General features: G+C 42.2%; 1 protein-coding gene across 1 annotated transcript in view; it reads left to right on the forward strand.

Moving 5' to 3' along the window:
- Positions 1-281: 281 nt before the first annotated feature.
- Positions 282-27,235, forward strand: part of Cdon (cell adhesion associated, oncogene regulated) — an 85,248-nt gene continuing 58,294 nt past the window's right edge. The window contains exon 1 of the mRNA XM_076924629.1: positions 282-434. The gene's annotated coding sequence lies outside the window, so the exon portion shown is untranslated. The remainder of the gene's footprint in view (positions 435-27,235) is intronic.

The raw sequence follows: 27,235 nt of genomic DNA on the forward strand, positions 1-27,235 counted from the left end.
CTGCGCGCGCACCCCGCGGCGGGGCGCGGGCCGGGGAGTCCCGGCCTCTGCGGCCCGCCTCCGTCTCCGCCGGTGCCCTCCTCCCTCGGCTCTGGCGCCGGGCGTCCGCGCGCTCCGCGGGGAGGAGCGCGGCCGCGGGGGGCGCGCCCCGGGACTCCGCCCCCCAGCTCCCCTCCCGGAGCCCGGGTGCCCGGCTCGCGCCGCTCGGTACGAGACGGGGACCTCGCGCCGCCCCAGTGCCCCCGCCCCGCGTGAGAGGCGCCGCGCCCTCCGGCCGCCCTGCCCGGTGCATGGAGGGGCCCGTTCGGATCGCAGCCGCTGCTGCCCGCCGCCGCCGCCGCCGCCGCCAGCCCCGCGGGGGAATGACCTGGGGGTGGCTCTCGGAGCCGGCTGCTGTGCAGGAGGTCTCCGGGCTTAGCCAGCCCTGCGGAGAGGTGCGGGGGGGGGGTCTCTCGGCAGGGTCCTCGAGGGTGGCCCGGGGTCAAGAGCTCGGGGCCGCGGGGGCTCGGGAGCGGGAGGTCCCGGGGAAGCGGGGGGCCGGCTTGTCCGCAGAGCGCTGGAGTCTGGGGTGGAAAGGCAGCCGAGGGATGCCCCGCAGCCCGCTCACCGCTGCTTCCTTTGGCGCACAGAGCCACCTCGCAAGAGGAGGCAGGGTGAGGTGTCAGTGACACGCTGAGGTCTTCGGTGATCTGTCGGGGCAGGTGGGATGCGGCGTAGCGGGGAGCAGGGGGCGCCGGCGCTTTTCCCAAGGGAGCCTACTCTGTCTTCCCTCTCAATCCCCGCAGAGTGCTGCAGAGAGACAGTGATTTATGTGTAGGGAGAAGCAAGCGAAATTTCCTGCACAATGTATCTTTCTCTGCCTTCACAGACTCAGTGACTTCCCAGCCCCAGGGAGTGTATTTTTCCTTCTCTTCTGTAAAGCTTTCTGTGGCTCGCATTATCATTTACTAAATACTTTAAATACACTGCTATTTATTTCAGCCTGCAGCTTCAGACCTTTGTTACTTTCTCTCCACTTTTAAGAATTTCAGTAATAAATCACCGAGGGGGAATAGATAGACTCCCTTGCCCCTTGCTTTATTGTTCTCCCCCTAACGCCACCAAATCAGGTGGAAGGCTCTCGGGGAAGGAACTCTCTACAGAATGCCTGCCTTTCCTCAACGGGACCACAGAGGGTGGCAGGTGTTTTTAAGGGCAGGCTGTTCCCCAGTTGGGCTGTCGAATTTAGGGAGCCTCATTAACAGAAAGACAGCCTTTGTGTCCTAAATCAGACACCTTGGGAAACGGGAGGTTGGGCTAAAAGGTAACGTGAGATTTTGTCTCGGGCCAATGCCAGGAATGATGAAAGAAGCTGAGTTAATTCAGAGTCCATGGCTCACTGATACTGTACCCCTCGGATTCCCAATGGACATTTAGCATAGCCCAAGAACTGTCGCCAGAAGGAGGTAGGGGGGCTGGAGAAGAGGTGCCTTAATTTTAATATAATTCTGGACATTGTTACTTTTTAAATAACTCTTAACTTTCCAATCTATTTTTAGATGAATCTGTGGGCTATAGATAGTTGAACTTTTAGGATAAGATGAGAGAAAACCTTCAGAAAATTCCAAATTAGTTTTAAACTCGAAAGAATCTTTAGCAACTCAGAGAGGCACTGAATACTGCAGTCTCTGTTATGCACATGTTGAAGTAAACTGCCACATACTTTTAGTTATATGAGAAGGATGGAGAAAACCTGTTTCATTTTGGAAAAGACGTGCCTTGGGTGTGTGTTTGGCAGCGTGTAAAGGAGAAACATTTATATTTCTACAAACCACACAAATGTATATTGTTTAACTTTCTTGCAAAAAACTCGGATCCAGTGTTTGGGAAGTCTTCCTTTGAATGGCTTAGTCACCTAGCAAAATGAGTTGCTAGAGGTCCTGGGCTATTGTTTGTGTAGTAACTCACTAGGGATGCTTTGATTGACTGCTGTGGTTCCCATCAGCCTCCGTACTGTGCAAAGTACTTAAACAGCACTGACTTTCAAGCAGGTAGTACGAAAACCGGAGGAACCTGACATACGCTAAGCTTAACTTGTGTAGGTTACTTCCTGCATCTCCCTTAGCTCCGGCAGATTTTGCAGGTGGCTTGACTTTTTGTGGACGGCTTTAACTTCACTTTAAGATAGGACCCTCTCCTATCATCAAGGCATATATACAGCAGTGCCCAGGGATAGACACTTGTGTCATAGGGCGGTGCTCCACAAGGGTCAGGTAAAATTTAACAACTGGTTCTTATGCTTTCCTCTTGTTTTCCTACTTTATGTGTGTACTCTCATGAGTCTCTAGACAGCCTCTTTCCTTTTTTTTCTCTTTTTAATGGCAGTAGGATTTTTGTTCTCTGGGGTTGTTTCTTTGGTGAACATGTAGACTAAAACTTGATGACTGTTTCTAAGTAAAATACTAGGGAAGTGATTTCAGGAATTACACAATATCTCTGTGAAATCAAAAATATAAAGGATGATGAGTTAGAAAATTTGTTTTAATGTGCGTTATTAGTTAACATCGTGCAATCAGCATCTCAACTATGTAGAATTATAGCTAGGACAGGACAATTACCTACCAGAGAGTTGTTCTTTAGCTTAATGACATTAATATTTAATAGAAACTAATTCAAATAGGAATTTGAACTCTAATTGTACTTCTTTGAAAGAGCTGTTTTTAATGTCTGGCTATTTTGTTTATGACTTATTTTTTTCAAGAGTTTTTTTTTTTTTTTTTTTTACTCAGCTCATTGAATTAGAAAACATTACATTGTTTTTATTTACACTTTTATATTGTATCCAAACATTCTGCGGGATAACCTTTGTTATGTAGGTGGCCTGGATCCACTATGCACAGGAGGAGAGGGCTGTATTTGTCTACTGTTAAAAATTAAGGGATGGGGCACAGGAATATACATAACGTCACTTTTAAATACTGGAATCCTGGGTTACGTTGAAATGAAAAGCTGTGGGTTTTTTGGTTTTTTTTTTTTTTTTTTATTGTTGTTTTTAAATCCTTCAAGTTTTCTCTCATTGTTTGGGCACTCTCCCTCCATTGTCAGGCTTAAAACATACAGTATCATTGTCATCTGTCCCTTGAATAATGGTCCTGAGGTGATATTATTAATGTGGCTTTTTAAAATCAAACTAATTATGCTAGCCTAAAAGAGCCACATGTGTGTGATTCTAGCTGCCTGGTGCCTTTTGAGAGCCCTGGAGACAAGCTAGTGAATAGAGCTGAAAACTCATGCTGTATTTGATTAAATGGAACAGACTCGCTGCTCCTTACCCCAGCAGGGGCTGTGAGATCTCTTGATCCCCGAAGCGGGCTCCTAGACCCTGGGAATTCCATTAGCGAGCACCTGAGGAATTTCTGCCCTGCAGTGCCTTTTTTGTATGTGTGTATGTGTATGTGTGGAGAGGGAAGCGTGGAGCTGAGTAGTGAATGGGAGGGGGAGTAGAGGGGGGCGGAGAGCAGGCTGCATTAGAAGGCTCCATATGTTAGCAGATCTAAAATCAAGGCATGACTTAACAGCTTATCTTGTAAGGGAAAAGCCCAACCCAAAGACAGACTGCTAGTGGGGACTTTATTACAGGCAGGGCTGTGGTGGTGGGCTTTAGCACTGAAGCGAACCCTAGTGTAAGTTCAGAGAGGCGCCGCCTTCTGCTCTCCTTCTGAGTACAAGCGTATACATATTTGCAGCCTTGGTAAGTTTTTTTTTTTTTTTTTTTTTTTTTTTTTTTTTTTTTTGAATGCTCTTTGGATAAATATGTGAAAGTGTATTACAGTGTGCTTTTGCCTCTAAGGGCTTGGCGTATTGTGTAATAACTTAAAATTTGAGAGCAAAGTCAGGTTTTTATGGCAAGTCAATTGCCTGTGCAGAAATGAAATGCTTGTTTGAATAGGCATATTTTAGTTTATAGCCTTGTTTCCATACAATCTCGTTGTTTCTTCTTCTTATAGAATTTAAATTCATTTTCTCTCTCATTTCTGTTAGCATTTAAAACCATTCTATTGGCTTTCTAGTATTTTGAGCCATTGCTCTTCTGACTCGCCCGTAGCCCCACGTACATGAAAATATAATTTCCAAAACCATTCTGGAGCAGATTTGTGGAGAAGCTTTGATGTATCTCCTTTTGCCCACCTCTTTCTCTGCTCTCGATATACCATATACTTCGGGAACAACTTTTTTCAGAGTGCTAGCCCAGTTCACGTCTTGTGTACTTTTCACAGAGGACTGGTTGGAGTTTGTGGGTGGTATTGTTAATTGATTCTCATCTTCTGGGAATGGGAATCACAATGTGAACAGTTTCCAGCTCATTTAGAATGCAGCGACATGTTTGATTGCTGCTGCGATACATTTTATTGCTAACTAAAATCACTTAGATAGTGCCCCGTCCTTTTCTTCCCACTCCTGTGTAGCCCCTGCACTAGGTTCTTACAATACTACATGTTTAGAATATAAAGAACCCCCTTTGAGAACACGTTTACTCCTTTTCCTCCATCACCCTGGACATGCCTTTTAAGAAGCAGATTAAACTCTGAAGTCAGCACCTGTTTGCCTTCACGGTTTAGTTGCTGTATAATATATTTTGATGGCCAGAGATAATTAAAAACAAACAAAACACCATTAATAGAACACTTTGTTCTGCTGCATGTGAGTTGGAATATGAGTAGGCGCTTCAATCCTTGAAGACCAAGGATGTGCCTTTTAATGGAGAAAAAGAATGTGTAATCTGGTTATGTTATTGAACTTAGTTACACATTCTGTTTCTTTCCTTTCTTGAAGCTGTGCAGTTGATTTATTTTTATGGTACTGTAATAGAAATTGAATTAAGGGGTTGACATGGAACTTGCTTTCCAGCTCCTCCTCTTATTGTTTATGTGAGCTTAGGCAATGGTCTTGAGCTAGCCTTGGACCCTTTATCTGTAAAATGGGGATTGACTGGGTAGGATATCTTCCCTCCATGGGATTAAATGAGTAGATGAAAGTAGAACATTTGGCAGATAGTAAAACTTCTAGAACTGTTAGCTGCTGTCGTTCTTATTGATTCCTCCTGGGCCTGTTTGTGTGTTTGTCTAAAAGTGATTCCTTTCATGTTCTATATAAGGAGGAAGTCTTGTAAGTTTGTAACAATGCATGTGTCCCAAGCGTAATTGCTACAACTTCATCTGCTAAGTAGTTCTTCAACTTCCATTTGAAATTTAGAAAGCAGTTGGAAACAATGTGTGGAGCTTTTTCTAATCCAGGCAAAGGTATACTCAGGTAGCCAAAGGAACCGTTAGGTGAGCACATTAGGTAAGCGGTTACCTGTTCTACCACCAAGCGCTGCTCCATTTACTTTGCCTAGGAAGGCTTTTCCTCAGGCTTCCTCTCCCACTGCAGGCAGCAGCTATGCTGATCAGTCTTGCCATAGTGATCCTATGCCTGTTCTTGAACTTGGTGAAGTAGAGTGATACAGTAGCTATGTTCCTGACCGAGTCCTTCTGCCTGCGCCGTTTACCCATGCTGTTGTGTGCGTGCAGTGCATTCATGTGTTTCAAGTTGTTACGGTCTTTTGTGTGTTTTGAAATTTATTTTATTGGCACCTGGGGTATATTGGCAGAAAATAAAAAAGAATAACATTTCTTCACACATTATTAGAGGACCAGATCCCAGTGGCTATTTTAGAAGAAATAACCATAGTGTCCTTTTTTTTCTTTCTTTCTTTTTTTCAATGCAAAACTGAGTTGGAGGTACTCAGTTATCTTTGTTTCTAATTCCTTATATCAAGTCCTCTGATAATATATTCATTTTCTGTTTTTTTTTTTTTTTTTTTTTTTTTTTTTTTTTGTAAAGGAAGGAGATAGAGAGAAGGGAACATATGAGATAGCTTATGATTTTCATGTTTGAGATGAAGCTCCCCAATCAATACTTAGAATTTGGCAGAAATAACGACCAGCTCAGCTATAGTGTTCTGCTCCTTGAGTTGGAAATGTAACTGCAGAATACTTATACGCACATATGCATGGCCTTGTGTGCAGATACTGCGTTTTTTATTTAAAAGAAAAATTTATCAAAAATTGAGGAGAGTAGAGCTAAAATGATCTGGTCCAGGGAGACATTGAAGAACAAGGCCACACAGCTCTGTTGTGGAGAACAGTTTTACCTAGTCTGAACAATCTCCATGCATAGAGACTCTCTGTTTATGCTCTTTGAAATTCCTTAATATGGGGAATGAAATTTACCTCACAAGTAGTAAAAGACAAAGCAAAGTGATAGTGATGGATATGAAGTTTTTTTTTTTTTTCCCCCCCCCTTGGTTGGTTGGTTGTTTTTTGTCTCCAAAATTTGTTGGGAACTATAGTTGAGAGGAATCGTTTGTACTATGTTATTAGAAATGTTGATTGAGGGTTTTCTGGATGTTTTGCTTGGACATTAGCCAATCTTTTCCCCCCAGGAGACATTGTATTTTTTCAGCATTTGTAAGTTTATTAAATCTTTCTATTCATAGCTCTTTGACACAGGTCATTTTTCACAGACAGCCATGGAGTAGGAAAGGATCCCCCTGACTCCCAAAGAACCCATTATGGCTAGGATGTCATTAGATCTGGGGACAGCTGTAGTGGCCATGTGTGACTCATTTATTTAAAATTATGTTTTAGATTGTTTTTTTTTTTTTTGAATATGAATGTTTTGCTTGCATGTATGTGTGCATGTGCCCTTGTCAGATCTTTGGAACTGTAGTTACCATTGGTGGCTATCACCACCATGAGTGCTGGGAACAAACCCAGGTCCTCTACAGAAGCGACAAGTGCCATCTCTCCAGCTTACAGCTGTTTGAGCCATCTCTCCAGCCTCCATCTTTTCTTGTAGGGGCAATTATAGATGTAGATTATGTTCCAAAGAAAAGAACTGTCCAGTGAGTAGAGCCACCTCATGTGCAGCACGTTTGAAAGGCTGTAGGTCCTCTGTTCTAATTGTATATGCCAAGGATGGTGTATAACAGTCTTTTTCATGGATGCGAGACTGAACCAGTGACCTCTACGAGCCTTTGTGCCAAGGTTCCATGAAACGAGTTTTCATGGTATAGCTGGGCCACATACTTGTCATAGTGTGATTCCAAAGGGGGGAAATGTATCCTGTTCCCAAATCAAGACATTTTCCCAAACTAAGCCTGCTTCTACTTGACCTACTACTTTTTTTTTTTTTCTTCTACTTTTTGCATTTCAAGTAAGATTCCTAACGTATTAGTAGTAACCATTATATCAGTTATTCTTCCTGGCTTAAAACAAATTATTGTAAGAGAGAATAGGGAACCACAGATAGTCACGTATACCTGTAATTCAGCCTAAGCAGTATAAGGAAGCACGGTCTTTAAAAACAAGACAAACAAACAAGCAAATGTGGAGATCAGACGGGGTTCTTTGATGTTTGGGGTTATTAGTATCAAAAACGATGGTACTTGGCAGGTGTAGTATTTCTGTATCTCTGCCAGTCTACTTACATATTAGCTCCTACAAATTAGATGTCAAGAATATCAAATACTCCTCTTGTCATCCAGAGTTTTCTAAACTTTAATTTCAAGAGAGAGAGAAAAAAAAGTCATAAAGGGTAAAAGGCCAGCTCCAGTGATGTAACAGCAACAAAGCTATCTGGGTTGGGACCATACACAGTTATTCTTAACTGTGTGCATAACTCCTATCTATAAAATGGCATTTTATGTTAATAATTGGTTTTTTAGAATAGTTGCAGTTCTGTGTGATCTTGAATCATCAAAGTAATATTTTTTTCTCTTATAGAATAGGAAAGAATATTTAGTTTTTACTCTTACATTTAATTGATGATGATGATGATTGTGTATGTGTATCTGTGACTTCTGGGATGGAACCCCAGTCTCCAGGTTTGCTCTGCCAGCAGTTTGACCTGCTGAGCTGACTCCATCCCAAGAACTCACATACAGTTCTATATTTATGTGGGCACATAGCTACCCTCCCTTCTCTCCAGTCCCTGGAAGCAGGTGTTGCTGATGGTCTTTTCTCTGTAGGTATGCCTTATCTCTCCAGCTTCCATTCCAAAAATCAGGAGGGGAGATAAAAATGTGAGGAGATCCCCCCCAAATAAAACCCTGGAAGAAATAAACTTTATGACTACCTCGTCACCACCTTCCTGTCATCAAACCATCTTTTGTCTAATGATGTTCCTCAGCCCGAAGTTTGATCACGTGCCTGCTCCCGTTAAAAAAATCCTCAAGTCTCTGACATTTTGGAAAGTTCTCTTTCATTATAATTACATATCTTATTTTAGTTATGAGTGGATATATGCATGGGAACGCAAGTGGACAGAAGCAAACATCAGATCTCCTGGAGCTGGAGTTACAGGGAGTTGTGAGCTGCCTGACGACAGTCATGAGATCTGAACTCAGATCCAGTGCAAGAGCAGTGAGTTCTCTTTCTCCGGCCTCTTAAAAATTGTACTTTGTTGTGCTAGGGATTGAACCTAGGGCCCATACACACTGAGCAAATGTTCTACCGCTGAGCTGTGTTCCCCAGGGCTCAGATCTCTTTGGGGTGTGCGGGGTCAGCGGCGGCACACCCAGTGCTTCTGCCATCCCAGCTTTGCGTTCTGTGAATGCACCATGCTTCAGGATCTTTTCCCCCTCCCTTAATCTGAGCCAGGGTCTCTTGGGTCCTAAGCTGGCTTCAAACTCACAAACTTATGATTTCCCCGCTTCCACCTTCCAAGTGGTAGAATTTCAGGTATGTGCTATTATGCTTGGCTTACGGGGTTTACGGGGTTGCAGGGATACAACTTAGGGCTATATGTCTACCACACAAGCACTCTGCCACCTGAGTTACATTCCCCAGGTTGTGACTATCTTAACACTTACTCCCTAATTGTATCCACTGCTGTTAAGCTTGCCCTGTAAGGATAATGCAGGCCCCCCCCCACCCCCCTACCCCCCGACCGTCACCCATTCTCATCCTACCAACTATGCCTGGAAAACCCTGATGTATATTTGAATTCTTTTTTTTTTTTTTTTTTTTTGGTTTTTCGAGACAGGGTTTCTCTGTATAGCCCTGGCTGTCCTGGATCTCACTCTGTAGACCAGGCTGGCCTCAAACTCAAAAATCTGCCTGCCTCTGCCTCCCAAGTGCTGGGATTAAAGGCATGCACCACCACTGCCCGGCCCATATTTGAATTCTTAGGGAAATGTAAAGCATAAATTCTAGTTTGAAGGTTTGCTTGGGTCATGAGGAAGCTAGCTTCATCAGTGAGTTAATTCATTAACGGAATGGGTTTCTACAGAGAGGGCCACGAGGAGGCGGGGCCTTGCTGGAGGAAAGTAGGTCACTGGGTCGTGCCCTTGAAGAATGGCATTCTTGGGCTCTATTTTTCTCTCTCCCCTGCTTTCTGGCTACTCTGACATAGGAGATCACAGACTCCTATGTCATAGGCATCTACTGCCATGTTCTGCTTCACTTCAGGCCTGTAGAGGTGGAGCTGGCCACCATGGACCAGAAGTCCATGACCAAAAGGGAGTCTCTCTTGTGTTTTGAGGTATTTTGTCTCAGTGATGAGGAATACCATGTTGAGGACTAAGGTGGAGCACTGGGAGTCGTGGGATGCTAGGCTCTTTCCTCTAGATCCTTGAGTGATTTCCACACAGAGTTCTTCTTATAAAAATCAAGTGGATTCATGGATTTTAAATGCCAAGTTCAAGGAAAGATCACATAGCCCCCATTCACGGAGATCGAAGGAAGTTTCCGAAAACAACAACTATGTAGGTAGATGTCAGGAACAACTGCTGGCACTCTGATTGATGTCGGTTATTTTGAACAGTTTAACAATTTTGTGTATTTAAAACACGCTGTGTTCTGTGTAGCATCATTAGTGCCTGAGAGCTGAGGTCATGTTTTGCTTGTTTGTGCTTTCACTGGTTATTATTCCAGGGGTTCCCTTGAGTGTGTAAATAGCAAAACATACATCCTGGCTTCTGTCTATTTGCCAGGGAAGTTTCTGACAGTTACGAGGCTTTTGTGGTATCAGAGCAGCAGTAATTAGGATTCTCTGTTTTATAATAGTTTGGTATCTGTTCGGTGAGTAATTGTAGACATGGCCTGGCTGGAGGTAAAATTGGCAAGGGAGACGTGTGTTTACTGGATGAAATACTACTTTTATCAGGCTACGAGATTACTCTAGTGACGTCAGAACTTGGCAGCCCCCTTTCAGTCTAATAAAAGAAAAAGCATCCTGATGGGGGAAGACATCTTTCCCCTGCCCATTTCTTTTGGCTTCTCTTCCTAATGTTGGCCTCGGGGAGTGTGCATAACAAAATAACAACACAGTGATTCACAGGCGGAAGGACTAGGGAGTGAACGTTTTTAACTGGAACAGATGGACTTATCAGTCAGTATCCATGTTCCTGTCATGATGGAGACGCAAGAGAGGAGCCCAAGAAACCTGCACTCATAGAAGGGGTTCCACCTCCTGGCTTGACATCCCATATGCAGCTGGCAACCTGATGGCTTTATGTGGCAGGGTGCAGAGAAGGGAAGGCTGGGTGCAGGGATAGAGATGATTTCTAGATGTTGGTGGTTTAGCATCTGAACATGAGCTCCAGTCAACCTTGGGACTAGAAAATCCCAAGAAATGTTTAGGTTCTTAATACATTTAAAAACTCGAGTAGCACCCCACTAAAGATTTACTACTGTGCTGGGGTCACGACTTACCTCATAGGCACATCCTACTGTGCGATCCCCACTGTATTATTTTATTATCATATTATGTATTAGGTGTGCGTGTGATTCTGTGTGTCTGTCTGACTTTCTGTCTGTCTGTTTCTGTGTCTGTGTGTGCAGGTATGCAGGAGCTGTATCTGTGGCATGCATTGAGGCAGAGGACAACTATTATTTCCTTCTACCTTGTGGGATCTAGGATTGAACTCAGGTCTTCAGGCCTGTGAACAAACACCTCTCCTGGCCGAACCATAGGCCAGTTATTTTCAGGACAGGATCTTGTTGTATGACCAGGCAAGCCTTTGACATGTGGCAGTTCTCCCAACTTTCTCGTGAGTGGTGGGGTTCCTGGGGGCTCTAAGATTCCATTGTACAGGAGACATTTTAGTCTTCCTTAAAGCCTTACGTACTCATGAAGGAGGAAGTTCTCATTATTTTGTACTGAGAAGCACACGTTTTTGCTGAGATGATGCAGGTAGATTAAGTGTCTTTCTAACTCAATTCTGCACGTGTGCATCTCTGAAACATATTTTCAAGCATTATTCTGATTGGATTTGCTCTAATTTCTAAATCGGTGTAGTTTTATTTACAAGACAACACAAGTCCCTTTGGAGGCCATAACAAAAATAAAACAGATCCATTTTCTCCCCAGTCCTGGCTCTAAGCTCTAGTTACCATATTTTAAATTATTTTGTATTTTAGTTGGAGTTTGCCCTGAAAATAAACTTTATTAACCTTGCTTTGACTATCATTATCTATAGGTCTTTCAGATAACTTTTATCATGTATTTGAGTTAAATTCTTTTTTTTTTTTCTTTCTGAATTTCCTGGCTAGCTGACATTAATTTTGAGTCAATGTAACCCTGGTTGTTAGCCACGGTCTCCTATTAAGCTAGCAAGCACAATTGTCATGATTTGTTATTTCTTTTGTGTTTGAGGATGTATTTTAAAAAGAACTGTTGTCATAGTGGTTAGGTCTTAGAATAATTTCCCATTTGTTGCTATGACAGCAGCCACAATGGGGTTTTAAATTATACAATGCAGCTCACAGAGGTTTGCTATCAGGCCTTTGTGGCCTCAAATAAATTTTAGTTCAGGGATTTGACTATGTGCATATTACTAACGTTAATAGGAATATTTTATTTAGTTAACTCCCAAAGTGGGCTCCCTAAATGTGAACTTTCCTCCCCAACCCTTGGAAACGGTCCTAAAAATTATTTAAAGGAGCCTCTCAGTGTGTTCTTTCTTAGTTTGAGATTTTTCTTCTCAATATAGTAGATTACTAGGGGAAAGATAAGGAAGTGGTTGGCCCCATAAGCAGAAACTGTAACATTTGGTTAAATTCTTGTTTTCTTAGGTAGCTGTATACACACACACACACACACACACACACACACACACGCACACACGCCCACGCACGTGCAGGCACACAGAGTTGTGAGAACATACTTCATTAGTTGGAATCTAATGTTAGCAGGAGGCATGGAGTCAAAACAGGAAGGTCCCATATATAAAATTCTATAGTTCTTCAACAACCCAGAGTGAGAAACCATTCTGAACAGTTCTTGTACAAATATGGTTCCTTTTCCTCTTCATGTTGAAATGTGAGGGTTTTGGCGGGCGGGGGTGGGGGTGGGGGGACGCCTTAACATTTTGTAGGCAAACAAGGTCCCCATTTGCTTATAAAAGTTCTTTCTAATTCACTGAGAAATGCTAGCCTCTTTTGTGTCTCAATTCACCTAGAGTGAATGCTGCCTGTGCACTTGAAGAATCTGACAATAGATAATGCGATGACAAAGGAGTGAAGTATTGCTTTTGTAGAGCAAGGCTCTTGTCTGTTGGGGTGCCCTGCAGACTTCTAAGAATGGTGCCTCCAGGAGATTGGAAAGGAGAGGTACTGACCTAGTCTGGTTACTGCATGCACAGACAGGCCCAGGAGGAGTGACAGACACCCTGTCCTCAGCCCCCCTCCCCCCACGAGCAATTACAAACTCTTGTATTGTGGTTCTTTTTATTCCTTATATAGAATACCTTTCTCCTTCCCTGTGTTCTGATGTTGATCATCATTTCTGAAATGACCTCAGCAGAGCCCTTTCCACTTTACATAGCATTCCACAGCTGCTCTTCTGTCTCTCTGCTAATCAGAAATGTATGAGACAGTAGAGGTGTTTTTTTTTGTGAGCAAGGAAATCGTGAAGGTCATTCATGAGCACTGGTATCAGATGCAAAAGCTGTGATCCAGCTCAGAGTCAGGTAGCCTTTCAAACTCTCCCAGTTGAATGCTGGAAGAGGGTTATTTGGAATTTTTAGCTTTCTTTTTAAAGACTTATTTTAGGTCAATTTGTACGTCCTTAGAAGATGAAAATTGTTAAAATTCCGAGTCTTTCTTTTGCCTTTGATAATTCTAGACCACAGTTTCTATGTTCTAGAGTCAATGGGCCTAACAGAAAAACACTAAAGCGAATTTTTCGAAGCTAAAATCAACTCCCTGGTGTCTTGTATTTTATGTCCCTGCCTGAATCCTGACTTTCTAACCTTTGTCTTTTTGGAGCAGGGAAAAATACTTGGATGCTCAGACATTCTTTTACAATATTATCTCGGCTGAATGTGAAACTTGAACGGCTTTCCCAGTTATAGTAAAAGCAAATGCAAAGGGGACATTTTAGAAGGGAAGTTCATTTTTTTTTCTTTGTTGTTTGTTTGTGGTACAAATAGAATCTCTAGATTGGTTTGTTCATGCCTCTGGTCTTACCAGTTATTTTCTGGTATTCTTTATATCTAAAATGTGACTGGTAATATTGGGACCAGATTTTGTCTTTCATCTCTTAGTTATGTTAGTGTGGGGTTTCAAACTTTGTGGGCTCTGAGTGACTCAGTATCACTTTGGACAGTTGTTAACGATTTCTGTTTTGTAATGCTGGCTAAGGCATAAGGCAGCGCTGAAGCAATTTCACCATGCCTAATGTGTGTTATTTTGGTGTAAATCATCAAAATATTCATTAACTGCTCCTTAGTGACATGGTTTAAAATGACGGAGAAGAAAGGGAACAGTAGAAATCTTTAGTGCTCGAAGTTGCCCCTCCTCTCCTGGTGGAGAAAGCTGAGTTGTAATCACTGTCCAGTGCAGCTCCCAGAGCGAGGTGTGAGGCTGTTTATTTTCACTCCGGAGATGTATATACTGCAGAAGGAAAACTCTGCCTGGCTTAACCTAAGCAAGTCATTACTTATCTCCGATCTGGCAGGCAATTTGATTAAGGCTGACACAGCTCATATAATATCAGAACCAGACCATACTCATGATGGATGATGCAGGACTGTGAGTTTTTGGTTTTGTTGTTTTGTTTTACTTTAAAAAGAAAAAAAAAACTGAACAAGGATGAATACTAATTCTGATTCGTATTTGCCAAGTATAAGCTGTGTGATGTAATTTTATCTATAGTAATATGTATTAATACGTATGACATATCTTAGGTGACAGTTAAGTGGTTTTAGTGTCTTAGTTTTCAGTCTTCAGGGTAACTTGACTTTATACTGTCTCTGGTGCTGGAAATGGGCCTGGAGCCTTGTGCATGGAATACTTGTATGTTGCTCTTTGTGTATCGCCTTTACTTGAGGTCCTGCCTCCTAGCATAACATCTTTAACGTGGATTGCTTTCATATTATATATTGCTTAGTATAACGGGATTAACTTACAAAAGAGAAAAAAAACCTAATAAAATTAAATTTGGAAATGTTTGGCTTTAAGGCATTTTCAACTCCTTGTTTTCTTGTTATAAGGAACCAATTTGACCTTTGTAATAGCATATCTTGGCTATGGAGTGTAGCTGCTGGCCTCTGTCTGTAGGTCTGGTCTATAGGCTCCATGTCTCATCCCTATTGACATGGTATGACTAGAATATGTCAAAAGTTTGACCTGCGTTTTTCTGTGCAGAGTGTTGGGTCCAGCTATACCCCCACTCCCCAATCCCCACAGCACACAGAAATCCAGGAGTGCATGCTTGCAGGGAAGCATAGTAATTTTTGTAGTGGTATTGAATTTGGACTCTGGAGAAAACATTGTACCACAATTCTTCCAACGCACAGGTTTTAAGATAGCCTTTTGGGCCTATAAAAGAGAGGATAAAGCTTGGCTATATTGCATTTATAGAGTTTTTGTAGGGATGTAGTCTTGTGGCTTTGGAGTTGGGCAGCATTTACAAGATTATTTTAGCTTTTATAATCTCGGGAATGCACATCTTGTATTTTTGAAAACAAAATTCTTGCTTCATAACCTAACATCATTCTCTACCCGAAGTTGTGAAGATGTGTGTGGTAGCCCCACCCCCTCCATCCATAACCCACAGTTACCTCTGGGAAAGTGCCATAAAGACTGACCAAGGACTAGTGACTGAAACAGTTGAGTCTTTCTCTTTTAGCTCTGATCTAAAGACAGTATTTTACATCCTAATTTCGTACCCACTAATGAAGATGAAGTTTTATGTAAATACATCAACAAACTGATGCTGCCTGCATTGACAGAAGACAACTAAACCCTCACTTGTAAGTTATGCTTGGTTTTCCTCAGCTATTTGCCACATTCAAGACTGAAAAGCAGGTGCTGGTAAATAGATCTCCCTGGTAATTATAGGCGTATTCTAGTCACACTGTGTCAATAGGAGTGAGACATTTACTGTGGTTGGAATCTTATGTGTGAGTTACTGTTCTCCTGTGTACTAATGTACTCCAGAGAGCTTGCTGCTTCGCGACTCTGGCTATATAGTTCGTATCGGAAACCTGGCCATTGCGTGTGCTAAAATTGTGCTTTTCACCCTGTCATAAATCTCTACATAAAGATAAATCATACACACACTGAGTGTATTTAGCTACAAGACCTTATGAACAATCCTAATGTTGAGGTGTCTATGCATCCACTGCTGTTTCTAAACCTCCTGGTGACTTTTCTGTAGACTGGTGATTCAGGTGCTCCATCGTTGAGTCTCTGGCCTCTGGGTTTTCTCAGTGCCATGTTATATGCTTTGCTGATCAGTCCCCCTTGGCACCTGCCTTAAATTATATGGAATGAAAATGTTGGCTGTGGGTTTTTAAAGACTGATATAAAATAGATAAGTAAATACCACCGTAAAAACAAGTAATGAAAATAGAGATCCTTATTAGAAGAATATTCAGTTGTAAGGCGTAGAGTCTTAGTACAGGTTCTCTAAAGCAGCTCTGCTAATGCTCGGCCATTTTTTTTTTTTTACCGTTTCTTGTTGGCTTAGCAGAATTTTTTTTTTTAAACACACAGGAAATGGGTATTTTGTCAAGTAACCGTCCTCCCTTGTACACTTATTCATCTATCAAGTGTATGGGGACTGACTTTGTGACAGTTTCTTCCCTGAGTTGGACTTAACAGTGGTGAGCAGACCAGATGAGAAGGAGATCCCTCTAGCATGGAGCTGACAGAGGGGTTAAATGGGCCCACTAGAAAATGGTTTTTAAAAGTTCTTTAGTTTTAGAGCTGGTTCATGTACAAGTGAGTGGAAGGGATAAGGGTTTCTGACATACTCTCATCCCCAGATAATCTAGCCTAGGTCCTTCCTTCCTCTTGCAGTGTGGCAGGTCAGGTAAAGTGACGCTGTATGTCCCCTTCGAGACGTCTCTTCAGCTACAGTTTTTACACGTGGGAAGTCAAGATGGAAATACATGTCAAGGACTTTGTTGAGGAAGGAAAGTTTAAAGAAAAAAAAAAAACGAAAATTTCAGTTCTGTGCGGAGGGAGATTAAGTGGGTAGTGGGGCCTTATTTAAGTCGAGTGTAGGGTTGGGTGTGGTAAGTGTCCTGCCTTTGAGCCTCCAGCTTCCCTGAAGGATGCTGGGAAAGGTAAGCAAGATGGTGCAGGACAGACCTGTGGTATGGCTGGTTCTTTGTGAGTGGCAGACACCTGTTCTTCTGAGGAAAGGAGTGGTGCCAACATGGGGTCAGTCATGTGTGCGTAGGGAGAACTGGGCAGTCTGTTGCATAAAGAGTGGTGGGAGCTGTTATATAGTGATTTAAGGCAGCAGAAGCCCAAGTCTTTAGCTGTTTCTTAGCACTGATCTTGAAGCCAGCTTGGTTTTTAGCAATAATTTTATACTGACCTGGAATAAAGTGAGAAACTAAACAGATAGCCAAGATATAAAGTGCTTGCTTCTGAAGCTACGTTCCTTGTGAAATTACTCCCCCCTTCCCCCCCCTGTTTTTTTTTTTTTTCTTGTCTTGTTTGGATGAAATGATCATAGAACAGTTCTTAGTTAAAAAAAAAATTCTTGCTTGGCAGATTTTAGCATTCATACATGGAAGCTTTAAACATCTCTCCCTCTCTCCTCACCACCGTCTTCTCCAGGGCTGTGGATTGAACCCATTGCTCCTTTTAAACCTGGCAGGTATTGGCTGTAGTGTAAATTCAGCAAGTCATCAACACACTTGCTGGTGTTAGGATGCGGCTTCTTTGCTGTTCTGTAGGCTGGGTGTTTGTCTGCTGATGCCTGGCAAGTCAGTTTGATACCTTCTTGTCAAGTTTGGTTCTGCCTGGCCCCAGATTTACGTGGCTTTTTATCCTCCTCCGGCTGAAACCGGGATACCTCAGCTTTAATGGTGTGCTGGCTGTTCTGTATCCCAAGGTTAGGAGGCAAACTCCTAAAAGGCTTCCCTCTATAAAATAGTTGCTTTTTACATGTTTTATTAGTACTGCTGCTGGTTGTTTTAATTAACAGTATGTTTTATTTGCACCCCCAGGTCGTTTGAGCCAAGATTGTAATTCAGATAAACAAAACAATATCTGATGTTCTGGAACACCCACACCTGCCATCTGGGCTTCGCCCCTGAGCTGCTTGTGTTGGCAATGAAGTGAGCAGAGGGAAAGGAGGAGGTTACATGGTGTGATGGGATGCCTCAAATGTAGATTCCTGGAGTGCTGGAGACCCCAGTGTTTTCCTCCCCCACCCTTAATTTTGAAAACTAGTATCATTTGCTTTTACTTCATTTATTAGCATGTATTAGTTGCATATATTAATATGGTTCTGGGTGGTATTTCTATATAGGCACATGGCATGGATGAATTAAATCCAGCTTGCTTTCTCCCACCTGAGTAGTTTTCAGATGGGTAATACTCTTTTATTCAGTAATTTTCTTTTAAAAGATAACTCCTAAGTCACGAGAAGAACTTTGTTTTCACTATATACACATTTCTGACAGTGTTTGCAGAATTCCATGGATGCCTCACTGACGGTTTAACCCTGAAGTGGTGGGTACCACTTACAGAACAAGTGTTTGCCAGGCAAATTTCTACAAGCATTTTGTTTTTGAGTATAAAGTGAAGGGGGTTCCCTTCATTTAAGCTCTTACAATGAAACCATGAACTTCATGTCTCATACTTAATAAATAGCTATTGTTTGTTTCATGAGTATAGTCATGAACTCTGCCTTGTTCGTGGAAACACTGTACTTCAGCTTTAGGGCTAAGGTCTTTGGCTTGCTCTCCTCTTCTTTAGTCAGTGTAGTTTTGGCCTTTGCAAAGGATGAGGCAAGATACAGTGTGACAGGTGAGAGCTGCATGGCAGACTTCCGTGTTCTCTTTGCTTTAGGTAGAGCAGTTACAAAATGTTTGTTACAGAATTCTGAGGCTGGAGAAATTATGGAGGTTTTCTTTTTCCTTTTTTTTTCCCTTGCAGAGAGAACTCCAGTCTTAAGTTAGGGGATGTTCCCTCTGATGTTTTTTGTTTGTTTGTTTGTTGTTTTTTTTAAATGAAATAGTGATGTGTACATATGGGTGTGCATGCTGTGGCATGGCTGTGGAGGTGTGAGGACAACTGTGTGGGTGGTTACCTCCTTCCACCTTTACTCATGTTCCGGGATTTGAACTCAGTGGCCTGGCTGTGTAACATTCTCTTTACTCACTGAGCCATGGTACTGTTCCCTGCCTGGACATGCTTTTGTTCTTTTGTTAAAAAATGTTTTTACTACATTGATGTAATGAGAGAGAGAGAAAGAGAAAAAGAGGAGAGAGAGAAAGAGAGAGAGAGAGAGAGAGAGAGAGAGAGAGAGAACAAACAGACCTGAAAGGTTCTGTTCTCTCCTTCCATTATGTAGAATGGGACACTTAGGATCAAATTCAGGTTGTCAGGCTTGGTGGCAGATGCCCTTTCCCCTCTGAGCCATCTTGCCAATCCCTGCATGCACATAATTAAGGAAAGGCAAATACACCAGCTCAGTCAATCAACCAATAATTTTGTTTTAAAATATTTACAAATGAAATCCTGTCCCTTTGTTTTTAATAATAAAAACCTTTAAAATGCCCCTGATTATATGAACACGTTAACGTGAGACGTGTAGCCTTTTAGGAAACGGGGTCTCTATTACCTATCTGTATCTATCAATATGCTACCCCATTCTTTAGCCATCCTTTACTTCTGAAGTCCTTTGGCTGTAGACATTTGACGTGGTTTAAATACATGCCCAGAGTAGCATTGAGCAGTGGGCTCTCTGATGGGTGGTTAGATGGCACAGAAGCTCTGCCCCTGTGAATGGACTAATGTCACCGAAGGTCTGAGTCACCCTGTCTGGGTTCCTGAGGACGATGCCCCTTGCATCTGCTGCTCCCTCCCTTTTCTTGCCCGTTGTCGTGGGATGCTACAGCACAAAGGCCCCACCAGATACCACACTGATCTCTTGACCTTTCTAGCCTTCATCACTGTGAGAGCCAAACAGATCCCTCCTCTTTATTGATTACCCAGTCCCAGGCATTTTGTTATAACAACAGAAACAGCCTTTTGTTGTAAAAGTTATTGAAAAAAAATTATTCGTTAGAGAATTTAAAACATTTAAATGGATTGTGTGGTGTGTACACATAATGTATTCATGCTGGGTCACATATGTCATGGTATGCATGTGAAGGTCAGAGGACAACTCTATGGAGTCTGTTCTCTCTTTGGACCTTTATGTGGGTTCCAGGGATTGATCAAACTTAAGTTGTCAGACTTGTGCGTGACTTTATGGGCAGAACCGTCTCTCCCACCCTGGTCCTCTTTGTGGTTTTTAGTCAGAGATGTTGGAAAAGTTAAATTATCAATCAAATGTACAGCTTTCTTGCTATCCCCACCCCTAAAGGAAAAGAAAAGAAAAGAAAGAAAAAAGGGGGAAAAAAAACTTTGTAAGTCAAAAAAAAATTACCACAAGATAAATTCCCTTCATGTTATACATGAAAGTCAACCATGACAAGAAGTGTCAGAATCCACAAGATTTTCTGTAACACATGAAAGTATATCCTACAAAAGTAAGGCAGCCTGATCCAATACTACTATGAAATATCAGTAGTGGATGCTAATTTAAAAATTTTATTTACTCTCATATTGCTGTTACTGTTCCAAGGAACTTGGAGTTTATAATGTACTGATTATAGTATGTTAAGACTCTGTACTCTTGATTGTTTTTGAAATAGTCACTAATGAAATATTGGGTCATGATATTGAAGTTGAGACTCTATGGGGTTAAACAGAGGCATAATAATAAGGATGATTTTTGTACCTCATTTATACATTGATGCTGACAATAGAGAGTTTTAAGAAACATTTTGCACCATGTAGCATCATTGGGATGTTTGTCCTCCATGCTGGCTCCTGTGTCTGTGTGTAAGTTCACATGTCTTGTCTTTGTATCCAGGTGTGTTTCTTTTGGCTACCTTGTTTATTGGCACCTAATGTAATGTTACAATGCAGTAGCCTCTGCAGTGTTACAATGCAGTAGCCTCTGCAGTGTTACAATGCAGTAGTCTCTGTAGTGTTACAGTGCAGTAACCTCTGTAGTGTTACAATACAATTCAGTAGCCCCTGGTTGATTTAGGTTGAGTCTAGCAGAGTTGCTCCAGCAAATTACGCCTCATTTCTTGTTGACAGGCTGGCTCATTGATGAACTTTCAGGCTTTTCTGGTTGGACAAGCACTTCATGCTATATATAAAGTGCTATATTTACAAAGACACTGTAAACATAATTGACCTGTTTTCCTATTTTCTGGTTCATTAGGGCATTGTAGCTTGATCATTATTTTGTTTTTAACTGCCTGTGGTGGTGTAAGGTTTTCTGAAGTGCAGATTTTCTTGGTATGGACCACTGTGCTTCTTGGTATGTTTTGGCTTATCAGTCATGTTGGGCCCCTTCTGTACTGACTCGGTGGTACTCTGTGATTGACTTGTGTGTCAACTTTTGAATGAGCCTGGAGAGCCTTATTATCAGTGCACAGCTGCTCATCCGTGATAGGATGGCAGGTTTGATGAAGCTGTGTCTGATCTAATTCTCATCAGTAGAAAGAGCAAAGAAATCTAGGAGTCTTCAGTTCTTTTGTATAGCCAGGTTTAAAGAGGAAATAGAAACCCTGAAACCAAGATCAGTATTTCTAGATTCTAGAAATCATATAACTCAGCAGATAGAGAGAGAGGTAGAAAAGTTACCACGACAGATCTGTCCTTCATGGACTCTGACCCAAGTTTTTTTAAGAATTCTGATTTCCTCCCCCTCATTTTCTGTTTCTTCATTGCTTTGTCTGTATACATTAGTATATACTTTATGGAAATGAGTTTCTCCTTAAGCCCTCCTCCCCACATTATTAAACTATAATCTAAACCTAACCCAGCGAGGGTCGAGTTCTGTAACTGCCAGGGAAATTCTTGGCTCTGTGCAGCATGTAGTCTAAATGAAGCTCTGGGCTTTTGAACAACAGTATTAATAATATTACCTAAGCATTCTTTTTCAACTCTTTCCATGTTCTTCCTTCTCATCCGCCATCAAAGGAGGCTAGCCAAGTGTCTGATGGCAGCATTACAACACCAGTCTAGTATGTTCTAGTTTAATTTTTAGCAAACTTAAAAAACTTGTCTTTGAGCATTTGTTTTGCGGTTACCATAATTCTGTTACTTTTTTCCACGAAGCCAATGCCAACAATAAACTTGAAAACCCACTGAGTGGTGCATTTATGGCAAGGGTCGACTCTGCAGTTTTGCACAGTAAGTCCTTGAAAATGTGCTGTATTTTGTCTTCTCATTTTCCCAAGTTGCTCTTTATTATTTCACCATTTGTATGCAGCTACGCTCGTAAGTATTTGTAACTCTCCCATACACTCCATGGTAGATGCCAGAATTATCTGGATTCCACAATTCTCTATTTCCTGTGCTCAAGAGCAGGAAGGAGTCATCTATTAGAAAGAGAGAAAGGAACTCTTGGTGTGTCTTTTTTAAAAAACACACAAATATTGTGAATAGAACCTAAGCCTGCGCCCAGAGCTTCTTTTGGTGTCTAATTAGGACCACATTGATGCCTGTTGCAGCTGGCTGCTCCTAGCTGTTGTCTTTTTTTTTCCACTGTGACCCTTGGTCCTTGTGACCCTTCCTGGGGTTAGTCCTAGGCCCTTCTATTGTGTCAGTGCTGGAGTGGCCCATGTGGAGTTGATTATTTCTTTGCTCACTTGGCCTTTTTGGTGCCACAGATCCTACGTCACTTCCATTTTTCCCCCCCTCTACTCTTGCTGGTTCTCAGTGGAGGGAGACACTTCGGCAGGCAGCAGGCTTGTTTGCATGTTCAGGGAGAGGTTGCAGAATCTGTGGGTGCCAGCCTTTAAGAAGAAGGTTGATCTGCATGATGGCAATGTCATTAATAAGTGTGTACAAATGCCACTGTCTGCATGGCACACGGAGAGCGCTTCGCTCACTGAGAGAGCAGGACTCCAGAGTTGGTAGCTGGGAACCTTCCTGTGAGATTGGCAGATTCCTTCTCCCACCTCCAGGCTATCAGCACATCACAGAATAAGCACATCATTATCTGTTGCACGTAACTACTTTAAAGGATGCTTTAGTCTGTAAGTGTATTTTCTCCCCTCCGCCCTCCACCGACTGGGATGATGGACTATTAGATAATGTATCATCAGATACTTTCTTTGCTTCTCCTTGCCTCGCCCTCCCCCAGTCCCTGTTGTAAGATGACTGAAAGGTGGGTACCAGCTGTTGTCTCATCTTGGGAGCCCTGGTGTACACAGTGAGGAGACTGACCCAGCAAAGCCTTTAGTAGTTATGAAGGAGTGACAGTCTGGGGATGCGGGACATGTTTGATTTCCTCGATCACAGCACCTTTTAGAGAAGTGAGAGGTGTGGGGAGGGTTGAGGTTGATTTAGTGACATTTCAGGACTGGATTTCCATCACATCTCTTCAGTCTCATCCCTGGGCAATCGGTTCTGCGCCCCCCCCCCCTCTTTAATTTCTTCCAGCAACAGCTTTGCTGGGATCCTTAGTCTTGAATGAGGAGTTCCTGCTTAGTCTTGAATGAGGAGTTCCTGCTTCTTCAGATGGGCTGCCCTTTCAGGACTCAGCTGCCCTACCCTCCTCTATTCAGGCCAGCAGTTCTGTTTGCTGTTGACCCCCACATTCATACCTTGTTCCACAAGTCCAGTCAGCTGGCTTAGATCTCCACAGGTGTTCCCCCACTCCCTGCAGCACCTTCCGGACCGTGAGCACGAAGGCCCTGCTGTTTCTCATGGATTTCCTGTATGAGAAAATGCAGACCATCTACACAGTCACTTTGTAGTCAGAGATGTAGACTGTCACTTTGGTTCTTTCTTTCTTGTCAAAGCAGCCAGGAAGCAGGAAGTGGATAGACAAATGGATTCCGGTGATGTCTGAGCTGTTCATTCTTTCCCAGACTGGATGGCTTGTGGACTTCGTTCTGTCAGTTTTACCGTTCATATCATTTAAATATGTCCAGATGTTAGGGGCGATTTCTCTCGTGCGAGTCCCTTTCTCTTTCATACCTGCCTCCTAACTTGTCTTCAGCCGATCTCCACATTGCAGTGCAGATGGCATTTCACAGGTGCAGGTCTGAGCGTGCCCGCTCCCGTAGAAAACAGTCCTGTCAGGAGGAAAGCCAAATACCTTAATGTGATATATATGTGTATATAATGCTCTAGTTTCTGTGTGCCTGTGTAACTCTTCCTCTCTGAATATAATAACCCCATGCTCCAGCCCATATGCGCTCTCACGCTGTATATATAGATTCTGTGCACACAGTGTCTATCCTTTCTGTTTAAAATCTGTTTCTTCCTTTTCTTCCCCCTTGCACCACTCTGACTGCATTGCCTAGTTTGTTACTTTGATTTCATCTAATGTATTTCATCTTTCTGTGAAGAGGCACAGTTTCATTTACGTAGCCTAGGCTAACCTTGAACCTGCAGCATTTCTCCTGCCTCCTTTGAGAAGTCCTAACCCCAGGTGTAGGTGAAATAAGCCTTCTATCCTCCCCGTGTTACCTGTACAGGTGATTCTGGTGCTCACCTGTCTCTCCCTTTGTTATCTGTATGAGTTAATTCCACTGCTCATCTGTCTCATCATACTTAACTGCTTTACACCCTGAAAACTTTTATTTCTTACAAACTCACTTATTTAAATTGGTCTTCACTGATTGTAGTGGAAGCATTACATTAGGCTCCATCTCAATAAAAGCCAGCTTTCATAGATAAGAAAAAAAATCTACTGGGCATGGAAAACCAATTTGAAGAGAGGATAAGACAATAAGGATGATGAAGAAGTTCTTTAAAGGTTTTTGTTTGTTTGTTGTCTGTATTGACTTTTAGCTGTCTTGTGTTCCTAGTTCACTTAAGGTTCCAGCAGAGAGAAAAGACAGCAGATGAAATATGGCTACTTCATGACCCTTAGAAATGGGGCCACGGCCCTAGATGGATTAGGAGAACACTCTCACTGCCTTTCTACTTGGCACTGCCCACGAAGCCCCTTGTTTTGGAGGACCATCTAATCAACACGCACTTCAGTCTTTAGTATGACGCTTATGACGGGATGAATCATAAACTGGTAGTTGATTCTTTAAAGGTGTAACTCCAAGACATGACTTTTGAAGGGGTTCGCCTCTTAAAAGGTAACACTGCACAGAAAGGAACCATCCACAAAGTGGAAACGCTGTTCAGCAGCCACTGTGACAAAATTTTGCTACCTGAACCGGTTGTTATGGCACAAGCTTTTAATCCGTGCGTTCAGGAGGCAGAAGCAAGAAGATCTCTGAGTTTGAAGCCAGCCTGGTCTACAAGAACAGATTCTAGGACTGCCAAGACTACCCAGAGATGTCCTGTGTGTTGACTAGTCAATTACAGGACCTTCTGGTACAAGAGAAGGATTCTGGGAAAACTGCAGAGGAAATGATGTTGGCCTCGTCACCACATTATTTAAATATTTTGAATGAAGAAAAATGTGACAGGAGACCCAGAGTTGTATATGATTAATATGCAGGTAGTTAAATGTGGCCTTTTGCTTGTTTGTGTTTTTAAGTGTCTTGTGCTTGAATTCTCTGTAATTGTACTGGATTAATCTTCTAGCACTTGACCAAGGTTTTTCCCCTCAGCATATTTTTTTAGTTAGTGCAGATATTTTTTTTTTGTCTCAACAGTTGCTAAATGGAACATTTTGAAATTGGTTGAAAATAGAAATCAGTTCTCGATTTAAGATCACATTTCATGAAGAATAAGATTCCCTTAAAGTGCAGACTAACTTAAAGAATTCCCTATTTCGAAGAATCATACTGATCCCAAAGCTAAGCTTTTGTTCACAATTAGAGCAAGAGAAGAGGAGAGGAAGGTCATTCAGAGAGAGCCTTGATCAGCCTTGAGGGAGATGGGGTGTGCTGGGGAGTGGAGTCATTCAGTAAGAGCCTTGATCAGTCTTGGGGGACTTGGGGTGTGCTGGGGAGTGGGGTAATTTAGAAAGAGCCAATCAGTCTAAGAAGAGCAGAAGTGATACTTCAAAAACAAAGTAATCAAATCTAAAAACTCAGGAAGGGCTTTCCCCCAAAGGACTATTCTGGCAGCATGTTGAAGAGGGGTTATAAAAGCATTAAGTTCACAACCTGAACAATGAGTTAAGCAAACTTTAGGGAAGTATTTCCTTTCTGAGCTGGGCCTACCTTTAGCCCCCTGCTGCCAGAAGAACCCAGCCGGACCCAGCATGGCACAGAAACCATGGCTGTTATACATACAATCACTTGTGTGGAGGGGAGGGAAAGGCTTAAATCCCACAGCTCGGGATACAGCTGCTCTTCCTTGAACCTTAAGATCCAAGGAGCAGAACTGCGCTCAATGATATCGAGCCTGTCTGCAGTGTGGAGGAAAGAGCGGACCAGATTTGTAGACAAATGGGCCTGCTTCTTCCAGCTGCTCTCCTCTCCTTTTGGTAATCTGCAATCTGTGCGAGCACCCTTACTTACTACCCGAACCTTTCCTGGGAGCACAGTTACCATGAAGCATCTTTTCAGAACTGCTTCTGAAAAGTGGAAGGGTGTGATTACACCTGGACATACAAGTGATTGAAGGAGGCTCTCATGGTTGGTCGATCAGTTCCTTCTGAGACCAGTGAGTGAGAGAAGCCTTAGCAGGTTGTTTGTGTGTGTGTGTTGCCTAATCAATTGAATCTACTTTATTTTACTACCTCTTTAAGTTAGGAAAATAGCTGCATGTACTTCTATTTTATATATAATCAATAGACAAAAACAAAACAAAAAGATGGGAGGGAGATTATATTCTTGAACAGTAGTTTGAAGTTTTGAGTGCCAGCAGATTTTGCATATAATTTTATTTTTGGAGAAATATGTGTTATAAATTAAAACTACAAAAAAAAATTAAAACTACACAGTAACTACAGTGATTCCTTGCCCTCCCTTTTGATGGATCTAGGGTAAAAAGCAGATTTTTGTACCCATGATTTTTTTGTCATGTAAGGTCAAAGGTCAACAGTGTGATGAATGTTGTCATGAACTTCAATGAGTTGATCAGTTAAAGTTTATATCCACATTTGGATCTGCACCTTAAACTGAGGAGACAGTTACCAAACTGTGCAGATGGTGGTTGTTAGGAATGGTGTTGGACACTGGCTTCTTTTGAGAAAAACACCCTGATGATATGTATTTTTTTAAAAAATTGGGGGCCCTGGAGAGATGCTCAGAGGTTAAGAGCACTGACTGCTCTTCCAGAGGTCCTGAGTTTGATTACCAGCAACCACATGGTGGCTCACAACCATCTGTAATGGGATCCGGAACCCTCTTCTGGCCTGCAGACAAAATGCTATATACATAAGTAGATCTTTAAAAAAAAAAAAAAAAACCCACTAACTAAAATGCCCATATTCATGATGTGGGAATTCTACTTCCCAGAATATAACCCCAGGATACATAACTAAAAGAGTATCTAAAGATTTATGGACAGTATTCACTCACACGCATGAGACGTATGTGCCTTATATGACTTTAAGTAACTTTAAGTGTGTGTAATTAAAGTTGTTTTTATTAAAGTTATTAACTTTATCTGGATGTTAAAGTATTCAAAAGGGATAATTTAACTAGAATAAGTGTATCCACTCAACAGAATATGTGGTGGTTTGAGTGAGAATGCCACCCTCCCCCCCCCCCCCCCCAATAGGCTTATAGGCATTGTTTGAAAGGATT

This window comes from Arvicanthis niloticus, chromosome 26 (genome assembly GCF_011762505.2).
Source record: "Arvicanthis niloticus isolate mArvNil1 chromosome 26, mArvNil1.pat.X, whole genome shotgun sequence".
Classification (NCBI taxonomy): Eukaryota; Metazoa; Chordata; class Mammalia; order Rodentia; family Muridae; genus Arvicanthis; species Arvicanthis niloticus.